This window comes from Loxodonta africana, chromosome 18 (assembly GCF_030014295.1).
Source record: "Loxodonta africana isolate mLoxAfr1 chromosome 18, mLoxAfr1.hap2, whole genome shotgun sequence".
Classification (NCBI taxonomy): Eukaryota; Metazoa; Chordata; class Mammalia; order Proboscidea; family Elephantidae; genus Loxodonta; species Loxodonta africana.
This window is the reverse complement of record NC_087359.1, coordinates 64,702,525-64,713,671: the sequence shown is the minus strand read 5'-3', so window position 1 is coordinate 64,713,671 and position 11,147 is coordinate 64,702,525. Positions and strand designations below refer to the sequence as shown.

The 11,147-nt window shown below is 40.5% G+C and overlaps 1 pseudogene; it reads left to right on the top strand.

Moving 5' to 3' along the window:
• Positions 1-6,580: 6,580 nt before the first annotated feature.
• On the top strand, positions 6,581-7,633 carry LOC100664774 (olfactory receptor 1A1-like; annotated as a pseudogene).
• Positions 7,634-11,147: the final 3,514 nt, after the last annotated feature.

Sequence of the window (11,147 nt, the reverse complement as noted above, 5' to 3'; positions counted from 1 at the left end):
GGCATCGATCCCAACTCGTAGCGACCCTATAGGACAGAGTAGAACTGCCCCATAGGGTTTCCAAGGAGCAGCTGGTGAACTGGAACTGTTGACCTTTTGGTTAGCAGCCAAAGTTTTTACCACTACACTACCAGGGCTCCGGAGCCAGGAATAGAGAAGTGAAAATAGGAGAAGATTGTCTTAGAGTTAAGGTTTTGTTGAAGGGCAAGTGACAAAGGGCTGCAGCCAGGAACAGATGAAAGTGCCACAACTGGGCTGACTGCCTGATGTACAGTAAAGAGACTAAGAGACTGGGGATCTCCACTGGGTAAAAGAACAGGCAGGCACAAAATAATGAGCTGGGAGGAGCAGCACCTGACAATTAAACAACGGTAGCAAAAGATTGTTAAAATCTATCCCTACTTGCATGCACTATTTTACTCCTCTAACCTGAATCTTTCCTTTAACATCCTTCTCTCTTAGCATGATAGAATGGCCCTTGGATCCCTCTCCCCAGTGTAACTAAACTCTTGGTTATTTTCAGCCTCTTTGAAAGCAATACTCTATCTCCTACCTTCAATGAAACATGGACTTGAGCCACCCAGCTCCATGGCCAAACTCTGAACCCAGTTATTACCCAATAGTATGATATCTTTCTTTTATATCAAATATGATATTGCTAAAACATCCAAAGACATAACAAATAACATAATAAAAACTCATCATCTAGTTTTAACAAATGGAACATTAGGTCATATTTGCTACAAATTTTTTAAAATAATTAGTACAGACATAGTTTCTTCTTGTCCAAAATCTTATTTCCCCCTCTCACCCCAGAGAGAACCAGTATTGTGGAGCTGGTAGTATACTCCCACTCAGGATTTATACTTGTACTACATTTGTGTGTATTGTTTTATGTATTAAAATTTACATAGATGGTGTGATATGCTTTTTTCTATTATTGTGTTTTTTCAGTTATCCATATGAGTTCACTTTAACTATTTTACAGGATCCATTCCAAAGAAAACATTACAATTTACTTATACGTTCATCAATTGATGGACCATTTCTAAATCTTCTATATGATGGTGCACATCCTTCTGGATATCAGCGTTACTTGAGATTGCCTAATTGTCTCCCAAAGTGGTTATACTGATTTAGAATTCCGTGAGGGGAGCATATGAGTTCCCATTTTTCCATTTGCTTCCTAACACTTGAAGTTGTCACTCTTTGCACTTATTCGGAGATGAAGAATATTAAATTGAATTTGGAGTCATTGTACATTTCTCTGATTATTAAAGAGGTTGAGCATCTTTTCATTTGTTTATTGGCCATACCAGTATCCTCTTTCCTGACTTGCCTATTCAAGTTTCTTGCCCATTATTTCCTACTGGATTTTTGGTCTTTTTTTTTTTTTATTAGTGTGTATGACTCTTACATATTCTGAATACTAATCCTTTATTGATTGGAAACCCTGGAGTCATAGTGGTTATGTACTATGGCTGCTAACAGAAAAGCTGGCAGTTCGAATCCACCAGCCACCCCTTGGAAACTCTATGGGACAGTTCTACTCTCTCCCGTAGGGTAGCTATGAGTTGGAATCGACTTAAGGCAACAGGTTGGGTCTTTTTTTTTTTTTTCTTTTGATTATGCATGACGTATCTTTCCAGTCCATGATCTTTCTTTCCCTTTTTTCTATTATGTCTTTTTTGTACAAATGTTTTTCATTTTAATATTGACAAATTTTACAATATTTTTCATTATGTTTTGTGCACTTTTTATCTGGTTTATTCCTACACTGATACCACAAACATATTTTCCTTTATAAAATTTCTTCTAAAATACTTGAAGTTTTGCTTTTCACAATTAATTCTTTAGGAATTATTGTTCAGTTTTTTTTTATATATATGGGTATCCAATTGCCCCAGTCCTCTTGACTAAATAGTCCTTCCTTTCCTCAAGTATTTCTAAACTAACTCATGTCATATTCTCATTTTTAGTATATGTCTGCCTTACTTCTGGACTCTCGAATCTGTTATTATGGTCTATTTGTTGGTGCCTTTATACAAAAAAAAAGTTTTTTTTTTTTTTTATATCAGTACTAGGAGAGTGTGTCAAAGCAGTTAAGCGCTGGACTGCTAACCAAAACCTGGCTGGTTTGAACCCACCAAGGGAGAAAGATGTGACAGCTGGCTTCCGAAAAGATTTGCTGGCACATGGGGCAGTTTGACTGTGTCTTATAGGGTCTCTGTGAGTCAGAATTAACTTGTCAGCAATAGGTTTGGGTTTTTTTGTTGTTGTTGTTTACACCAGTACTGGTCTACTTTCATAACTGATAGGGCAATTCCTCTTTCCTTAGTCCTTTTCCCCAAATTCACTTAGCTCTTCTAGGCCCTCTGTTCTTCTACATAAATTTTAGGATCAGTTTGTTAAATTCCATGTTTAAAAGAAATCTGTTGTGTTTTGACTGGGATTGCGTCAAATTATAGATTAATTAGAGAATAATTGACATTTTACCACTCTGAACCTTTCCATCCATTAATGTTGCAAAACTCCCATTTATTTAGTTATTCATTTTTGTCTTTGAGTAAATCTTTGTTATTCTTTTCATACTGGTCAGGGACCTCTTTTGTTAGAATTACGTCTCCCCAAAGCCCATTGCTGTCAAGTCTATTCCAACTTATAGGGAACCTATAGGACAGAGTAAAACAGCTCCCCATGGGGTTTCCAAGGCTGTAATCTTTACACAAGCAGGCTACCACATCTTTTTCCCTCTGAGTGGCTGGTGGGTTTGAACAGGCAACCTTTGGTTAGCAACCAAACCCTTAGTCACTTTGGCCACCAGGACTCCTGAGAATTATGTCTAAACCATCGCTGTCGAGTCGATTCCTATTGCAACCCCATAGGACAGAGTAGAACTGCCCCACAGGGTTTCCAAGAGGAAGCTGGTGGATTCAAACTGCCAACCTTTTGGTTAGCAGTCAAATGCTTAATCATTGAGCTACCAGCGCCCCTAGAATTATGTCTAGTCTTTAAAATGACTCTTGCTATTGTGATTGGAGGCCCCTGGGTGACACATATGCTTTGCACTCAACTAATAATATAAATATTGGCATTTTGAACCCATCCAGCAGCAGTTGGATGGGCAGGCCTGGGGATCTGCTTCAGGTAAAGTGGAGAGTCAAAAAAAACCAAAGTTACAATTCTACGTTGTAACACATGAGGTTGCCATGAGTTGGAATTGACTCCATGGCAACAGGTTTGGCATTTTGGTTTTATTGTGAATGGTGGAGGGTCTCTGTAAAACTTATATTTTCCAAATCATTGCTACGTAAGTATAGGACAGTATGGAACAGTACTGATTTCTAAAAAACATTGATTTACATCCAACAAACTTCCTGAACTCTCTCAATTTATCTAGAAATTTATTATTATTATTTTTTTTGCAGACAACCAATTTTCTGCGACTTCTATCCATTTTGTTCTTTCCAATCCTGACATGCCAATACATTACCTAGGGCCCTTTTCACAAGCAGGGCAACACTTCAAGTATTTCATGCAGAGGGAGCAAGTAAAGCTTCCTGCTTCACGCAAATCTTTGACCATATTTTTTGTGCAGAAGGGGTATTAGCATGCCAGATTTCAGCCCTTAGGGTCTAATTCCTGAATGACAAGCCTAATGGCCCATTGCAGCCTCAGCTATAGCTTACGACTCCTGCTTGGAGCTTTCTCTTTGTTTCTTATATCTAGGTATTCGTATTTCTTTCTTTTAGATTTGGCTATGTGGCACTTGTTTTGACTGTTATGATTTGGAGCCCTTGTGGCATAGTGGTTAAGAGCTCGGCTGCTAACCAAAAGGGTGGCAGCTCCATTTCACCAGCTGCTCCTTCAAAACCTTTTGAGGGAGTTCTACTCTGTCCTCTAAGGTGGTTATGAGTAGGAATCGACTCAACAGAAAGAGGTTTTTGCTTGTTTTTAAAATTTATCTGGAATTCTTATGTCTTTTAAAAAAAATGAGACCTACCAACATCAGCTTAGCCTGCTGTGTTTCCAAGAGTTCCACCTCTGAAATCTTACACTGCCATACCATATGAGCTAACCGTATTCTCTGAGCCCCCAGCTTTACTCAACCCTTCCAACCCTGAGATATTGTAATTCTGTGCGAAGATGGCCAAAGGCATTTCAGGAGAAGAAACCAAATTCCATTAGCAGCAGAGGTGAGAAAGCACATCATATTTTTGAGAAAGATAGTTAAACCTGCATCCCCTGTGTCTAGAATATAGTTCATATGTACTGTAGCAGACACTGAGAATTAGTGACTGAACTAATTGTAGATTGAATTAATTATTGAGTGGAGTTCTGTTTAGAAAAACTAGTGAGTTACTTAGGATAGCGTGGACTACAATAACGAATAGATCATAGCTCCAGTGAGTATTTCTAGTAGCAGGTGGCTCTCCTGGACATGAAAGAAGAAACAGGGTTTGTTACGAGAATAAGGTTCTTGCCTCTCACTGGTCAAGAATGAGGAAGTAAGGCATGTAGAGATTTCCACACGAGCAAAGCTTTATTGAAGAGGCTTGAAAGTGGAGACGAAGAAGGCCTACAGCAATGCATAGCCCCTTCTCACAGAACAAAAGATGGGCCCGGGTTTGTAAAAGTTCTTGGGGGGAAAAGATTCATGTTTATTCACAGGCATAGGCAGGGATATCTTAACTAAGGTGCACGCAGCAGCTTTCCAAGACGGCTCCTGTTTCAGAGGCCTCTGGGATTCATATCGGGACTTACTGTGGGCTGTTGTGCCTGTGCAGTCTCCTGGCTACCGCTGCAGCCCCTCACTGCACCTGGTGGAAGGTCACAGGTGGATGTTCTGTGCATGTCCCTGGGGCTAGTTTTCTCCAGCTGCTTCTGAAAGACAACTTTAAAGAAGTTTGTGGTCTATTTTCTAATACCACTCCCCATTGTTCTGGGGAATGGCTTTGTTTATACGCCCTGGCCCATTTCTTGTTACTTTGCAGATTTGAGGGGCCCTCTGTTCTCTGTTTAATAAGTCCGTAGGTTCCATACCCAGCCCCCTATTACCTCCCTGAGAGTATAGCCTATCTCTCTTTTACTTGCTTCTCCTCTAACCACACTGGTCTCTTTGCCATTCTTCAGACAGGGAACCTCTGATCTCAGGGCCTTTGGTCCCTGTCTTATGTTCATTCCACCAAGTGACTCCACCATCCCACTAAGCCTCTATCCATTTCCACTCAGCTGGCAAAGGGGGAAAGAGAGTGTAGAAGAAGCCCAGAATTAGAACGCAACAATGGATTGGCTAGAAGTTAGTCACATGACCGCATCTCGCTATAAGGGAGGCTGGGAAATGTAATCTTGCAGTGTGTACAGGAAACAGAGAATAATATAGATTTAGGTGAGCACCTAGAAGTCTCTGCTACAATCCCTATAGTCCCAGAGCGCAAAATAGGTCAAGGAGGTGGGAAACTATAGTCAAGCAGTTAAGGGAGCACTAGAATAGTTCAGGTAGAAAATGTTGATGGTCTAAGCTAAAGCACTGAGACTGTAACAGAAGAGTGGAGCTATGTAGTAATTATTTCAAATGAAGAATCAAAAAGATCAAGTGGAGAGGTGAGGGGTAAAGTGAGTGAATGTACCCATAAGTACCTCACATGTGTGGAACCCATGGAATAAACCTGGACTCAACTCAAGATATATTCAGCACAAACTTATTGGTTTCAACAATGAAAAATACTCCATAATAATCTCTCTGGATGATATAAAAATAAAAAGATGTGGTTTTCCTCCTCAACAAAAGTTTGCAATTCTACTCAGGTTGGATATGCAGAGTAAGGGGTTTGGCCCGACTCGTTGGCGGGATGATTGAACATGGAAATATGGGAAAGAGATATCAAGTCTACAGATAGAGCCTTCAGAGTTATTGGCAAAGTGGTAGCTAAAGCCATGGTGGAGCTGGATAAGTCACCAAAAGAAGAAATGAAGAAAGGGAGGAGAAAACCAAGAAGAAAAGCTTTGTGACTGCATATATTTAAGGGCTTGGAAAAGAGATAAAACCTATCAAATGAGGTAGCAAAAGTCTACTTTAAAAATGAGACATATGGGAGGGTGGAGAATCCACTGGGCTGGTTTTTCTCTTTGTCATTTATAGTTGGCCAATACCAATACAGACATCTGTCACCTCGAGGGCTCTGGCTCACTCTGAGTCTTGTCACTGGACCACTTCCTCATTGTCCTTGGTAGACCTACTAACACACCCGTTACGCTGGAGTCTGTTGTCTTAGATTCCAAAATGCTGTCCTTTCATTATCATTAATAAAATTAATGTATAATTCTGTTTTCTCCATTAACTTGTAAGGGCACTGAAGGCAGAGACTAAGCCTCATTTCACCACGTTTTCTCCAAAATCAGTGCATTCTTAATAATTACATGTCCAACAAATAGATTAATGCAGTGCATTTTTCTCAGATTTGTGATTTTCCAGGAGGGCTAACAGAGAGTTTAGCAAATGGAGTTTGTAGGGGTGATGGATCATTAGTCCCACTAACCAACAGGGAATTTTTTCCCCAATATATTGGCTCTCTCAGGATTTAGTAAACCTAGGTAGAGAGGTGGCTGAACTTTGTAGTCAAAGGTGGTGGATAAAGATGACTATTGCACACAATAAATTCCTTAGTAATCTGGACTCTTCTCTTTTTTATACTGAAGGAGCCATGAGGGAAGAAAACCAGTCCTCTACCCTGGGATTCATTCATCTGGGAATTTCCAGGCAGCAACAACAGGAAAATGTCTTCTTCATCCTCTTCCTGTTTATTTACTCCAGCACACTGATTGGGAATCTGCTCATCATCTTGGCCATTCATTCTGACGTTCGCCTTCACAATCCCATGTACTTTTTCCTTGCCAATCTCTCCTTCGTTGACATCCTCTTCTCATCTGTAACTGTCCCTAAGATGCTAGCCAACCATGTCTTGGGCATCAAAGTCATTTCCTTTGGAGGATGCCTAACACAAATGTATTTCATGAGTGCCTTGGCTACAACAGATAGCTATATCTTGGCTGTGATGGCATATGATCGTGCAGTAGCCATCAGCCGCCCTCTTCTTTATACAGTAATTATCAGCCCGAGGTCTTGCTTTCTGCTTGTTGTTGGGTCTTGGGTGATTGCAAATGCCAATACCCTCCCCACATTCTGCTCACATCTAGTCTGTCCTTCTGTGGCAACCAGGAAGTGGCCAACTTCTACTGTGACATTCCCTCTTTGCTCAAGTTGTCCTGTTCAGATATCCACTTGAATGTGAAAATGTTGTACCTAGCCACTGGTGTTTTCTGTTTGCCATTAATATTTATCATTATCTCCTATATCAGCGTCTTTTCCATTGTCCTATGTGTTCCATCCACTAAGGGGATGCTCAAAGCCTTCTCTACCTGTGGCTCCCACCTTACAGTTGTTTCTTTGTATTATGGGACAGTGATGGGCATATATGTCCATCCTCTGATCAGTTACAGCCTAAAGAATGCAGTGATAACTATGATGTACACAGCAGTGACCCCAATGTTAAGTCCGTTCATCTACAGTCTGAGAAACCGTGACATGAAGGCTGCCTTGAGGAAACTCTTCAGCAAGAGAATTTCATCATAACCAATGTGAGGTCATACATTGGAAAGGGCAGTCACCATTAGACATGCACAGAAGAGTCCAGCCAAAATGTCATCCCCTGCCAAGAAATCATTGTTGATCTTTCCAGCCAGAAAATTCTTCTGCTCAAGAATCCTGTAATAGTTTGACGAGACATCTTACTGACACTTTGTACACATTGTTGCTCCTTTTGGCAGAGCAGCAGTTCACAAATACTGGGTTCACGCCCCAGTTATGCTACTGAATCACAGAATAAAGTTGAGAAAGTATGAACCTAGGCTCCCACATCTACCTATTAGGAATAATACGTCTGTCCTGCCTCCCACACAGGGTTGAGAATATCACATAAGCTCATGCTTTTAGGGATATAAGTCACTATTGAAATGTCAATTTTTATTGCACTATTGCATTTAATCATCCCTAGTAGGTTCCAACCAGGCCATGGTGGTGCAGTGGTTAAAGAGCTTGGTTGCTAATCAGAAGTTTGGTAGTTCCACTCCACCAGTCAGTCCTTGGAAATCCTATGGGCAGTTCTACTCTCTTCTATAGGGTCGCTATAAGTCAGAATCGACTTGGTGGTTATGGGTTTGATTTGTTTTTTTCTACCCTCATACAGTAGTGCAGTTCAACTCCCCTTGCCTAACTTTAAGTTAGATGGAGGAAGAATGTAAGGTTGTTACAGAAGCTGATGGCATGAAGTTTTCCTAAGAATCTACAGTTCCTTTTTAATACCAGCCTCCTTGGTACTTATTACTTCATCAGTGAAATTACAACGATCGTAAGAATCGATATGTATATTTGTGGCTTAAACTGCAGAGAAGAATCACTGAACTTGCATATCAACTTAATTATTATTTGCCTCAGCTATCTTCTTTGATTCTGCCAAATATGCTGTCCTGAAGTGATTCTTTAAATTTGTACTTGGGTGCTAACCAAAAGATTGGCAATTTGAACCCAGTGGCACCGTGAAAGAAAGGCCTCGTGACCTGCTTCAAAGACTCAGCCAAGAAAACCCTATGGAGCTCAGTTCTGGTCTGTAACACCTTGTGTGGCCATAAGTGAAAGTCAACTCAGTGACAATTTTTTTTTTTAAAGTACTTTAGGTGAGGGAGGCAGGTCCAAGACGGAAGAGTAGTCAGATGCATCCTGTGGTCCCTCTTACAGAAAAGACCAGAAAAAACAAGTAAATTGTTTATATATGACAGTCTGGGAGCACTGCACATCAAGGACAAAGTTGAGGGGTTGAACTGAGTGGCAACAGGAGTTCACAGAACAAATTAATTTCTCCTTAACCAATTAATACTCACATTGTTTTGTGACATTAGTTGCCAACCCACAACATGTCAACACTCTCCCTTCTTGACCTTGGACTCCCCATTTCCATTCATCCAGCTTTACTGCCCCCTCTGCCTTCTCTTCCTTGTCTTTGGGCTGGTGTGTCCACTTAGTCTCAAATACATGGTAGAAGTACGTGTGTTATTGTTTGTTTTATAGACCTGTCTAATATTTTTTTGTTTTTCGTTTAATTTACTTCATGTACTTCATGTACTTCATAAATTTGGTTAATACTGGAGCCTTAAGTCCATATGATTGAGTAGGCCAGAGAAAGACTATGTGCTGGTATGTCATTTAAGGTCCAGTCAGAAAACAGAAATCACAACCAGTATTTTCAAACAAATTATTTAGTATAGGAAATTGAATACACAGGTACGATGGTTAAGATTGTGTGTCAACTTGGCTGGGTCATGATTCTCAGTGTTTTGGCAGTTGTATAATGTTGTGGTCATTTTTCTGTTGAAATTTGATATTCGAACACTCCCGTGATGGAATCTGCTGAGTGGTACTGGCAGGGGCAAGGCCTGGGGCAGCTCACTGCCACCTCAACTTTCTTCTCTCCACCTTCTGCAACCTACTTCCTTCATGCTCACCTTGCCAAGGCTTTTGTTTATCTGACCTCTGGTACTTGGGACCTGAGCTAGCAGCTTACTTGCCAATCCTGGGATTCGTGGATCTTCACAGTTTCTGAGCAAGAGCCCTGCTCTCCCATCTGCCAATCTAGGGTTCACCAGCCCTTGCAGCTACCTGAATCAGGAGAAGCCTTGCAGTCTTACCTAAGAGTGTAGAGTGAGAAGCTTCTAGAATCATAGATGAATGAATGTAGAATGAATGAATGAATCCTGTGGAAGAATGGGTGGGAATGGTAGTCTCAGATTACTTTAATTATCTAAACAAAATTGTAATCACAGTCCACAGAAAATATTTGCAGATTTTTGAGAGCTAAGGTATCATTTTTTCATAATTCTATGCTGTTGCACAATTCCTTGCCCCTCATGGATACACAATATAGAAACCATGAGTCTGAGAAGGACACAAAGCACAAAATGTGATGACTAGAAAGTAAATATTTATCATAGGATGTTGTCATGGATTGAATTGTGTCCCCCAAACATATCTGTCAATTTGGCTAGGTCATGATTCCCTTCTTTGATGATATGATTGTCCACCATTTTATCTTCTGATATGATTTCTCTATATGTTCAATTTCTTGTCACTATGATAGAATAAGATGGAATAGCTTCAGTTTCATTGATGAGGTCTACAAGATTAGGCAGTGTCTTAAGCCAATCTCTTTTGAGATATAAAAGAGAAAAATGATCAGAGAGAAGGGAACCTCATACCACCAAGAAAGCAGTACCAGGAGCAGAGTGCGTCCTTTGGACCTGAGAGTCCTGCACTCAGATGCTCCCAGAACAAGGGGAAGACTGATAACAAGGATCTTCCCCCAGAGGTGACAGAAAGAGAAGGCCTTCCCATGGAGATAACACCCTGAATGTGAACTTGTAGCCTACCAGAGTATAAGAGAAAAAATTTCTCTTTGTTAAAGCCATCCATTTTGGTATTTCTGTTATAGCAGCACTACATGACTAAGACAGATGTCATCTTATCCATGTCTGGGAAGGCCATGACCAGGAACGGGAGCATGATCCAAATACAGGTCAGGTAACAACACAACCACAAGGGTTTTGTGACCTGAAACACAGCTAGAGGAAAACGCAGTTTAACATTTTTCAACATCAACCATGGCCATACCCACTGAGGTCGAGGTGATTCCAACTCACAGCAACCCTATAGGGCAGAGTACAACTGCCCCGTAGGGTTGCCAAGGAGCACCGGGTGGATTTGAACTGCCAACCTTTCCGTTTGCATAGTCTGATAGATTTTGGAGAGTTTTATCCAACAATTAAATGACTAGTGTAGGAGGTAGTAAACTACCAACATTTAAAAAATACTAACTATGTATCGGTCTCTGTTTTAAGAACGCTTCAGACACTACCATAATGTCAGCATTACAACTTTATGAAAATTTTATTCATTATTATTTTTGAAGCAGTGGCTTTAATTAATTAAGTTAAATAACTGTCCAAGGTCATACAAACAGTAAGTGCCAGAGCCAGAATTGAAACCGAGCAAGAGCTCACGGTTTTAACCATGATCCTCTACAGAAAGGTAGTGACCG